General features: G+C 60.2%; 1 long non-coding RNA gene across 1 annotated transcript; it reads left to right on the top strand.

Moving 5' to 3' along the window:
* Positions 1 to 389: 389 nt before the first annotated feature.
* Positions 390 to 728, top strand: LOC127061192 (uncharacterized). Its single transcript, XR_007780649.1, has 3 exons — positions 390 to 428; positions 550 to 576; positions 699 to 728. It is a non-coding gene; the product is annotated as an uncharacterized LOC127061192 (long non-coding RNA).
* The last annotated feature ends 10,859 nt before the right edge of the window (positions 729 to 11,587 follow it).

Here is an 11,587-nt window from a genome sequence, read left to right as displayed (position 1 = left end):
AACCACAGGACAGGTGACACACACAGCACAGGTGGCACAGGTGACACCCACGCTGCACACGGCACACTCGGAACAAGTGGCACCCATGGCCTGGCACACACAGCACAGGTGACACAGGTGACACAGGTGGCACAGGTGACACAGATGGCACGCACAGCACAGTTGGCACAGGTGACACAGGTGGCACAGGTGACACGCACAGCACAGGTGGCACAGGTGACACAGATGGTACAGGTGACACACACAGGAGAGGTGACACAGGTGACACACACAGGAGAGGTGACACAGGTGACACACACAGGACAGGTGGCACAGGTGACAGCCACGCTGCACACGGCACACTCAGAACACTTGGCACCCATGGCCTGGCACACACAGCACAGGTGACACAGGTGACATAGGTGACACAGGTGACACAGGTGGCACAGGTGACACACACAGGTGACACAGGTGGCACAGGTGACACAGGTGGCACAGGTGACACACACAGCACAGGTGGCACAGGTGACACACACAGGAGAGGTGGCACAGGTGACACACACAGCACAGGTGGCACAGGTGACACAGGTGGCACAGGTGACACACACAGGAGAGGTGGCACAGGTGACACACACAGGAGAGGTGGCACAGGTGACACCCACGCTGCACACGGCACACTCGGAACACTTGGTGCCCATGGCCTGGCACACACAGCACAGGTGACACAGGTGACACAGGTGACACAGGTGACACAGATGGCACAGGTGACACAGATGGCACAGGTGACACACACACACCCACCCCCCAGGTGACCCCCACGCAGCCCAGGTGACAGCCCTGTCCCCCTCCCCACCCCCCACCCCCCATCCCCCCCTCCCTCTCCCTCTCCCCTCCCCCCCCCCCCGCACGGTGCCAGCCGCCCTTTGTCCCCGCTGTCGCTGTCGCTGTCGCTGTCGCGGCGGGCGCGGTCTCACCTCTCCGCACGGCTCGCGCGGGCACTGCGCACGGCCGCGCGCCCGCGCCACGAGGGCCCCCAGCTCCCCGCGGGACAATTGTCCCTCGCCCGACGCCACCAACGCCTCCAGGGCCACCAGGGCCACCTCGGGGTCACCGCGGGTCGCTGTCGCCGCGGGCAGGGCCAGCGCGGCGGGCAGCGACAGGGCCAGCAGCAGCAGCAGCCAGGGCGAGGGCATGGCGAGGCGGTGGCGGTGGTGGCGGTGGCGGTGGTGGCACTGGGGTGACAGCGCTGGTGGCCGTGGGGACACCGTGGGGACAGCGGGGCTGTAAAACCCGCCCGGGGCCGCGGCCCTGATTGGCCCGGGCTGAGATTGGCCCGGGTTAACGATTCATTCACCCCGCAGGGCCCGGCCCGCACCCGCCACGGCCCCGCCACACCGGGGGACAAAGGGGGGACAGAGGGGACACACCTGGGACACACCTGGGACAGCTGGGAGACACTTGGGATACCCCTGACACATCCTGGGACACCCCCGGGACATCCCCGGGACACCCATGGGACATTCTTGGGACACCTGGGACAGCTGGGACACACCTGGGACATTCTTGGGACACACCTGGGACACCTGGGAGACACCTGGGATACCCCTGGGGACACCCTGGCACATCTGGGACACCTCCGAGACATCCTAGGATACCTGGGACACCCCTGGGACACCCCTGGGACATTCTTGGGACATTCTTGGGACACCTGGGACAGCTGGGACAGCCCCGGGACACCTGGGACACACCTGGGATAACCCTGGGACACCTGGGGTACCCCTGACACATCCTGGGACACCCCTGGGACACCCATGGGACATTCTTGGGACACACCTGGGACACCTGGGACACACCTGGGACATTCTTGGGACACCCCTGGGACACCTGGGACACACCTGGGACATTCTGGGGACACCTGGGACACCCCTGAGACACCTGGAATACTCCTGACACATCCTAGGACACCCCTGGGACACCCATGGGACATTCTTGGGACACCTGGGACAGCTGGAACACATCTGGGACATTCTTGGGACGCCCCTGAGACACCTCTGGGACACCTGGGATACCCCTGGGACCCCTGGGACACACCTGGGACATTCTTGGGACACCCATGGGACACCCCTGACACATCCTGGGACACAGCTGGGGCAGCTGGGGCAGCTGGGACATTCTTGGGACACCTGGGACAGCTGGGACAGCCCCGGGACACCTGGGACACACCTGGGATAACCCTGGGACACCTGGGGGACACCTGGGACAGCCCTGGGATGCACCTGGGACACCCCCAGGCCACCTGTTACATCCCCAGGACATTCCTGGGACACACTTGGGACACCCCTGGGACATTTGGGACACACCTGGGATACCCCATGGACACCTGGGACAGGCCCAGGCCATTCCTGGGATACCCCTGGGATACCTGGGACACCCCAACACATCCAGGGACACCCCTGGGACACCCCTGGGACACCCCCAGGATACACCAGGACATTCCTGGGACACCTGGGACACTCCCAAGACATCCTAGGGTACCTGGGACACCCCTGGGACACCTGGGATACCCCTGGGACACCCCTGGGACATTCTGGGGACACCTGGGATACCCCTGACACATCCTGGAACACCCCTGGGACACCTGGGATACCCCTGGGACACACCTGGGACACCCCCGGGACACCCCTGGGACATTCTTGGGACACCCATGGGACACCCCTGGGACAGCTGGGACACACCTGAGACACTCCTGGCACACCTGGGGTAGCCCTGACACATCCTGGGACACGCCTGGGACACCCCTAGGACACCTGGGACAGCTGGGAGACATCTGGGACACACCTGGGATGCCCCAAGGACACCTGGGACACGCCCAGGACATTCCTGAGATACCCCTGGGACACACCTGGGACACCCTGGGACATTCTTGGGACACCCATGGGACACCCATGAGACACACCTGGGACATCTGGGACAGCTGGAACACACCTGGGACATTCTTGGGACACCCCTGGGACACCTGGGACACCTTGGGACATTCTTGGGACACCCATGGGACACACCTGGGACACACCTGGGACACCCTGGGACATTCTGGGACATTCTTGGGACACCCATGGGACACACCTGGGACACACCTGGGACACACCTGGGACACAACCCCCATCCCAGCACCCTGGGACACACCTGGAACACCTTGGGGACACCCATGGGACACATCTGGGACACACCTGGGACACCCTTGGGGACAGTGGGACCTCCCTGGGTGGGGGACAGGGGACAGGGGACAGGGACAGGGACAGGGACAGGGACAGGGACAGGGACAGGGACAGGGACAGGGACAGGGGACAGGGGACAGCAGGGACAGGGGCAGGGACAGGGGACAGGGGACAGGGACAGGGGACAGGGACAGGGGACAGGGACAGGGACAGGGGACAGGGACAGGGACAGGGACAGGGACAGGGACAGGGACAGGGACAGGGACAGGGACAGGGACAGGGACAGGGACAGGGACACTGCCAGGTGCTGGGGGGGCTGGGACCATCCTGATGTCACCTCTGGGCCCTGTGGTCACCTGTGGGTGTTGATGCCACCTTTAGGACCCCGGTGTCACCTGTGGGACCCCAGTGTCACCTTTGGGTGCTGATGTCACCTTTGGGACCCCGGTGTCACCTGTTGTCCCCACAGCCTCCCCAGGACAAGGGCACAGCACAGGTGGCACAGGTGACACAGGTGGCGGAGGGGACACAGCGTGGCACACGCGTGGCACACACAGGACATCACAGGTGACACAACACAGGTGGCACCGGTGGCACTTTTCTGGACACCCCCGGTGGCATCGGGGACCCCCGTGTCCCCCAGGCGGTGTCCTGGCACCTGTCACCCATGTCACTTGTGTCACCTGTGCCACCCAGTGCCACTCCATGTCACCTGTGCCACTCCATGCCACGCTGCCAGGCTGGAGTTTGTCGCCAGGGCCACCCCCTCTCTCCACACGGCCCAGGGCGGTGTCACCTGTGTCACCCAGGGCCACTCCCTCGGCTCCGGCAGGGACAGGTGGCTGCACCCGGGGGTGTCAATGTCACCTGTGGGTGTCAATGTCACCTGTGGGTGCCGGTGTCACCTGTGGGTGTCGGTGTCACCTGTGGGTGTCCAGTGTCACCTGTGGGTGCCGGTGTCACCTGTGGGTGTCAATGTCACCTGTGGGTGCCGGTGTCACCTGGGTGTCAGTGTCACCTGTGGGTGCCAATGTCACCTGTGGGTGCCGGTGTCACCTGTGGGTGACAATGTCACCTGTGGGTGTCGGTGTCACCTGTGGGTGTCAATGTCCCCTATGGGTGCCGGTGTCACCTGTGGGTGCCAGTGTCACCTGTGGGTGTTGGTGTCACCTGTGGGTGTCAATGTCCCCTATGGGTGTCGGTGTCACCTGTGGGTGCCAGGGACACCCGTGGGTGCCGAGGTCACCCCTGGGTGTCACGGGATGTCACGACATGTCACAGCGTGTCACAGCGTGTCATGGCTCAGGGTGACACGGCACAGCCCGGCCATGGCCTCACCACTCACCGGTGTCCCAGGGCCACCGTGTCCCCGTGTCCATCCACTCCAGTGTCCCCATGTCCCTGTGTCCCAGGGCCACCGCGTCCCTGTCCACCCCAGTGTCCCCATGTCCCCATGTCACCCTGTCCATCCACTCCAGTGTCCCCATGTCCCTCTGCCCATCCATCCCCATGTCCATCCCACTGTCCCCATGTCCCCATGTCCATCCATCTCGGTGTCCCAGTGTCCCTGTGTCCCTGTGTCCACATGTCCATCCAAGTGTCCCCGTGTCCCCATGTCCATCCACTCCAGTGTCCGTCCCCATGTCCCTCTGTCCATCCACCCCCATGTTTCCAAGTCCATCTGTCCCCCTGTCCCCATGTCCATCCCACTGTCCTCATGTCCCCGTGTCCCAGTGTCCCCATGTCCCCATGTCCCTCTGTCCATCCATCCCAGTGTCCCCATGTCCCCAAGTCCCTCTGTCCATCCATCCCAGTGTCCCCATGTCCCCAAGTCTCTCTGTCCATCCATCCCAGTGTCCCCATGTCCCCATGTCCCTCTGTCCATCCATCCCAGTGTCCCCATGTCCCCATGTCCCTGTCCATCCCAGTGTCCCCATGTCCCCATGTCCTTCTGTCCATCCATCCCACTGTCCCCATGTCCCCATGTCCCTCTGTCCATCCATCCCAGTGTCCCCATGTCCCCAAGTCCCTCTGTCCATCCATCCCAGTGTCCCCATGTCCCCATGTCCCTCTGTCCATCCATCCCAGTGTCCCCATGTCCCCATGTCCCCCAGTCCCCCTGTCCCCATGTCCCTGTGTCCCCGTGTCTGTCCATCCCACTGTCCCCGTGTCCCCATGTCCCTGTCCCTGTCCATCCCAGTGTCCCCATGTCCCCATGTCCATCCCCCTGTCCCCCTGTCCCTCTGTCCATCCATCCCCCTGTCCCCACGTCCCTTCCCCGTGTCCAAAGTTCATCCGGCCCCACCCCAGCCGCTCCCACGGGGACAGGGGGACCAGGACTTTGTCACCCGACTGTGCCGAGGTGGCACCAGGAAGTGCCACCAGCACCGGGACCTTGTCCCACCCGACCGATCCCTCCAGCCTAATTAGGGGTAATTAAGGGCAATTAACCCTGAACTTCCCGCTGACGTGGCCCAGGAGGGGACAACGGGTGACAAGGGGACAGAGGGGACATTTTGGTGAGGTGGCATCCAGTTGAAATCCCTTCGTTTGGGTTGAAATCCCTTAATTCTGGTTCAAATCCCTTAAACCGGGCCTAACCCTGTTAATTCTGGTTCAAATCACCCTAAGTCAGGCCTAAGCCTGTTAATTTGGGTTGAAATCCTTAGTTTGGGTTGAAATCACCCTAAGTCAGGCCTAACTCTGTTAATTTGGGTTGAAATCCCTTAATTTGGGTTGAAATCCCTTAGTTTGGGTTGAAATCACCCTAAGTCAGGCCTAACTCCGTTAATTTGAGTTGAAATCCCTTAGTTTGGGTTGAAATCACCCTAAGTCAGGCCTAACTCCGTTAATTTGGGTTGAAATCCCTTAGTTTGGGTTGAAATCACCCTAAGTCAGGCCTAACTCCGTTAATTTGAGTTGAAATCCCTTAGTTTGGGTTGAAATCACCCTAAGTCAGGCCTAACTCCGTTAATTTGGGTTGAAATCCCTTAGTTTGGGTTGAAATCACCCTAAGTCAGGCTTAACCCTTTTAATTCAGGAAGAAATCCCTTTTTTTGGTTTAAATCCCTTGAGTCAGGCCTGACTCTGCTAATTCAGCTTGAAATCCCTTAAGTCAGGTTGAGATCCCCTAAGTCAGGCCTAACTCTGTTAATTCGGGTTGAGATCCCTTAATTCAGGGCCAGAACCTTTAATTCAGGTTGAAACCCCTGAATCCAGATCTGATTCTCTTAAACCAGGTCTAAATCAGGTCTAAATGCCAGAAAGCCAGACTGGTTTCCCTAAAACAGATCTCATTCCCTCAACCTCCAGCAGCTGGGGTTCAAATCCCCTAAACCAGGCCTAAATCCCTAAATTTGGGTCTATATCCCCTAAACTGGGCCTAAATGCCTAATTTGGGTCTAAATCCCCTAGACCAGGCCTAAATCCCTAAATTTGGGTCTAAATCCCCTAAACCGGGCCTAAATCCCTAAATTTGGGTCTAAATCCCCTAGACCAGGCCTAAATCCTTTAATTTGGGTCTAAATCCCCTAAACCAGGCCTAAATGCTTTAATTTGGGTCTAAATCCCCTAAACTGGGCCTAAATGCCTTAATTTGGGCCTAAATCCCCTAAACCAGGCCTAAATGCCTTAATTTGGGTCTAAATCCCCTAAACCAGGCCTAAATCCCTAAATTTGGGTCTAAATCCCCTAGACCAGGCCTAAATCCCTTAATTTGGGCCTAAATCCCCTAAACCAGGCCTAAATCCTTTAATTTGGGTCTAAATCCCCTAAACTGGGCCTAAATCCCTAAATTTGGGTCTAAATTCCCTACACTAGACCTAAATCCGTTAATTCGGGTCTAAATCCCCTAAACCAGGCCTAAATCCTTTAATTTGGGTCTAAATCCCCTAAACCAGGCCTAAATCCTTTAATTTGGGTTCAAATCCCCTAAACCAGGCCTAAATGCTTTAATTTGGGTCTAAATCCCCTAAACTGGGCCTAAATCCCTCAATTTGGGTCAAAGCCAGAGATCTTTGGTGGATTGAGGCAGACCCAGTTTAATAAAATCCGGCAGAAAAATGGAAATTTCCAGAAAGGGACAGAAAATTCCCCGAGAACGGCGGCCATGACACGTCCAAGGTCCCCCCCCGTCCTGGTGGCAGTGGTGGCCCCGTCATTGTCCCCTTATCCTGGCCTTGGTGGCCACAGTGGTTGTGGTGGCCTTGGTGACCATGGTGACCTTGCTGACCTCGGTGGCCTTGGTGACCTTGGTGACCTTGGTGGCCTTGGTGGTCATCTTGACCATGGTGGACTTGGTGGCTTTGGTGGACTTGTTGCTCAGGAGGTCCTGGGGGCCTCGGTGGCCATGGTGACCTTGGTGGCCTCAGTGGCTTTGGTAATCTTGGTGTCCTTGGTGACCATTGTGACCACGGTGACCTTGGTGGCCATGGTGACCTCAGTGGCCTTGGTGGCCTTGTTGCTCAGGAGGTCCTGGTGGCCTTGGTGACCTTGGTGGCCATTGTGACCACAGTGGCCTTGGTGTCCTTGATGACCATGGTGACCTCAGTGGCCTTGGTGACCTTGTTGCTCAGGCAGGTGCCTGGTGGCCTTGGTGACCTTGGTGGCCATTGTGACCACAGTGGCCTTGGTGACCTTGGTGGCCATGGTGACATTGTGGCCTTGGTGGCCTAGTGCTCAGGAGGTCCTGGTGGCCTGGTGACCTTGGTGGCCATTGTGACGACAGTGGCCTTGGTGACCTTGGTGGCCATGGTGACCATGGTGGCCTTGGTGGCCTTGTTGCTCAGGATGTCCTGGTGGCCTTGGTGACCTCGGTGGCCATTGTGACCACAGTGGCCTTGGTGTCCTTGGTGGCCATGGTGACTTCGGTGGCCTTGGTGGCCTCGTGCCTCGTGGCTCAGGAGGTCCTGGTGTCCTTGGTGACCATGGTGACCTTGGTGGCCTTCTTGCTCAGGAGGTCCTGGTGGCCTCAGTGGCCATAGTGACCTTGGTGGCCTCGGTGGCTTTGGTGATCTAGGTGTCCTTGGTGGCCATCGTGACCACGGTGGCCTTGGTGACCATGGTGACCTTGGTGTCCTTTGTGGCCTCATGGCTCAGGAAGTCCTGGTGGCCTTGGTGGCCATGGTGACCTCGGTGGCCTTGGTGATCTCCTGGCTCAGGAGATCCTGGTGGCCTCAGTGGCCATGGTGACCTTGGTGGCCTCGGTGGCTCTGGTGTCCTTGGTGGCCATCGTGACCACAGTGGCCTTGGTGTCCTTGGTGACCATGGTGACCTGGTGGCCTTGGTGGCCTTCAGGCTCAGGAGGTCCTGGTGGCCTTGGTGGCCTTGGTGGCCATTGTGACCACAGTGGCCTTGGTGACCTTGGTGGCCATGGTGACTTCGGTGGCCTTGGTGGCCTCCAGGCTCAGGAGGTCCTGGTGTCCTTGATGACCATGGTGAACTTGGTGGCTTTGGTGGACTTGTTGCTCAGGAGATCCTGGTGGCCTCAGTGGCCATGGTGACCTTGGTGGCCTCGGTGGCTCTGGTGTCCTTGGTGGCCATCGTGACCACAGTGGCCTTGGTGTCCTTGGTGACCATGGTGACCATGGTGGCCTTGGTGGCCTCAAGGCTCAGGAGGTCCTGGTGACCATGGTGACCTTGGTGGCCATTGTGACGACAGTGGCCTTGGTGACCTTGGTGGCCATGGTGACCATGGTGGCCTTGGTGGCCTTGTTGCTCAGGATGTCCTGGTGTCCTTGATGACCATGGTGACCTCAGTGGCCTTGGTGACCTTGTTGCTCAGGAGATCCTGGTGGCCTCAGTGGCCATGGTGACCTTGGTGGCCTTGGTGGCTCTGGTGTCCTTGGTGGACATCGTGACCACAGTGGCCTTGGTGTCCTTGGTGACCATGGTGACCATGGTGGCCTTGGTGGCCTCAAGGCTCAGGAGGTCCTGGTGACCATGGTGACCTTGGTGGCCATGGTGACCATGGTGGCCTTGGTGGCCTTGTTGCTCAGGATGTCCTGGTGGCCTTGGTGACCTCGGTGGCCATTGTGACCACAGTGGCCTTGGTGTCCTTGGTGGCCATGGTGACTTCGGTGGCCTTGGTGGCCTCCAGGCTCAGGAGGTCCTGGTGTCCTTGGTGACCATGGTGACCTTGGTGGCCTTCTTGCTCAGGAGGTCCTGGTGGCCTCAGTGGCCATAGTGACCTTGGTGGCCTCAGTGGCTTTGGTGATCTAGGTGTCCTTGGTGGCCATCGTGACCACGGTGGCCTTGGTGACCATGGTGACCTTGGTGTCCTTTGTGGCCTCATGGCTCAGGAAGTCCTGGTGGCCTTGGTGGCCATGGTGACCTCGGTGGCCTTGGTGATCTCCTGGCTCAGGAGGTCCTGGTGGCCTCAGTGGCCATGGTGACCTTGGTGGCCTCGGTGGCTCTGGTGTCCTTGGTGGCCATCGTGACCACAGTGGCCTTGGTGTCCTTGGTGACCATGGTGACCTCAGTGGCCTTGGTGGCCTTCAGGCTCAGGAGGTCCTGGTGGCCTTGGTGGCCTTGGTGGCCATTGTGACCACAGTGGCCTTGGTGACCTTGGTGGCCATGGTGACTTCGGTGGCCTTGGTGGCCTCCAGGCTCAGGAGGTCCTGGTGTCCTTGATGACCATGGTGACCTCAGTGGCCTTGGTGACCTTGTTGCTCAGGAGATCCTGGTGGCCTCAGTGGCCATGGTGACCTTGGTGGCCTCGGTGGCTCTGGTGTCCTTGGTGGCCATCGTGACCACAGTGGCCTTGGTGTCCTTGGTGACCATGGTGACCATGGTGGCCTTGGTGGCCTTCAGGCTCAGGAGGTCCTGGTGGCCTTGGTGACCTTGGTGGCCATTGTGACCACAGTGGCCTTGGTGTCCTTGGTGGCCATGGTGACTTTGGTGACCTCGGTGGCCTTGGTGGCCTCCAGGCTCAGGAGGTCCTGGTGGCCTTGGTGACCATGGTGACCTTGGTGGCCTTGGTGGCCTTCTTGCTCAGGAGGTCCTGGTGGCCTCAGTGGCCATAGTGACCTTGGTGGCCTCAGTGGCTTTGGTGATCTAGGTGTCCTTGGTGACCTTGGTGTCCTTGGTGGCCATGGTGACCTTGGTGACCTCGGTGGCCTTGGTGGCCTTGTGGCTCAGGAAGTCCTGGTGGCCTTGGTGGCCATGGTGACCTCGGTGGCCTTGGTGATCTCCTGGCTCAGGAGGTCCTGGTGGCCTCGGTGGCCATGGTGACCTTGGTGGCCTCAGTGGCTTTGGTGGCCTTGTGGCTCAGGAGGTCCTGGTGTCTTTGGTGGTCATTGTGACCACGGTGACCTTGGTGACCAAGGTGACCTCAGTGGCCTCGGTGGCCTCGTGGCTCAGAAGGTTCCGGTGGCCACGGCCAGGGCTGTGGTGGCCAAGAGGAGGGGAGGGGTCCTGGGGACGCTCCGGCCTGGGGACAAAGAGGGACAGGGAGGGGTGACAGGAGTGACAGGAGGTGACAGAGAGGGATGGCAGTGCCATAGGGGGTGGCAGGAGGTGACAGGAGGTGACAAGGGGGGGGTCCCAGCTCACCTGTGTCGAACACACAGGGCCCGTCCCCGCAGCGCTGCTCTGTGAGGGGAGGGACAATGACAGGGCTGGGGTGGCCTTGTCCCTGTCCCATCCCTGTCCCTGTCCCATCCCTGTCCCTGTCCCTGTGTCCCTGTCCCTGTCCCATCCCTCTCGCTGTCCCCTTCCTGTCCCAGGTGTGGCAGTCCCCATCCCTGTCCCCAGCATTTGCTGTCCCTGTCCCCACACCCTCACCAAATGTCCTTGTCCCCATGGTGGCTGTCCCCAGCACTGTGTCCCTGTCCTTGTCCCCAGCACTGTGTCCCTGTCCCCTCACCCTCATCAAGTGTCCTTGTCCCCATGCCCACAGGGAGTGTCCTTGTCCTTGTCCCCATGTGGATGTCCCCAGCACAGGGTGTCTCTGTCCCCTCACCCTCTCTGAGTGTCCTTGTCCCTGTGCACTGTGTGTTCCTGTCCTTGTCCCCAGCACGGGATGTCCCTGTCCCAGGTGTCCCTGTCCCCTCACTGTGTGTCCCCATCCCCTGAGAGTCCTTGTCCCCATGCCCACAGTGTCCCCAGCACGGGATGTCCCTGTCCCCTCACTGAGTGTCCTTGTCCCCATGTCCATGTCCCCAGCACGGGGTGTCTCTGTCCCCTCACTGAGTGTCCTTGTCCCCATGCCCACTGTGGATGTCCCCAGCACAGGATGTCCCTGTCCTGGGTGTCCCTGTCCCCTCACTGTGTGTCCCCATCCCCTCAGTGTCCTTGTCCCCATGCCCATAGTGAGTGTCCCCAGCAGGGGATGTCCCTGTCCCCTCCCCGAGTGTCCTTGTCCCCATGCCCACTGTGGATGTCCCCAGCATGGG

Source organism: Serinus canaria, unplaced genomic scaffold, assembly GCF_022539315.1.
Source record: "Serinus canaria isolate serCan28SL12 unplaced genomic scaffold, serCan2020 HiC_scaffold_205, whole genome shotgun sequence".
In the NCBI taxonomy this organism is placed as follows: Eukaryota; Metazoa; Chordata; class Aves; order Passeriformes; family Fringillidae; genus Serinus; species Serinus canaria.
Note: the sequence above shows the minus strand (reverse complement) of the source record. Positions and strands in the feature narration are given on the sequence as shown.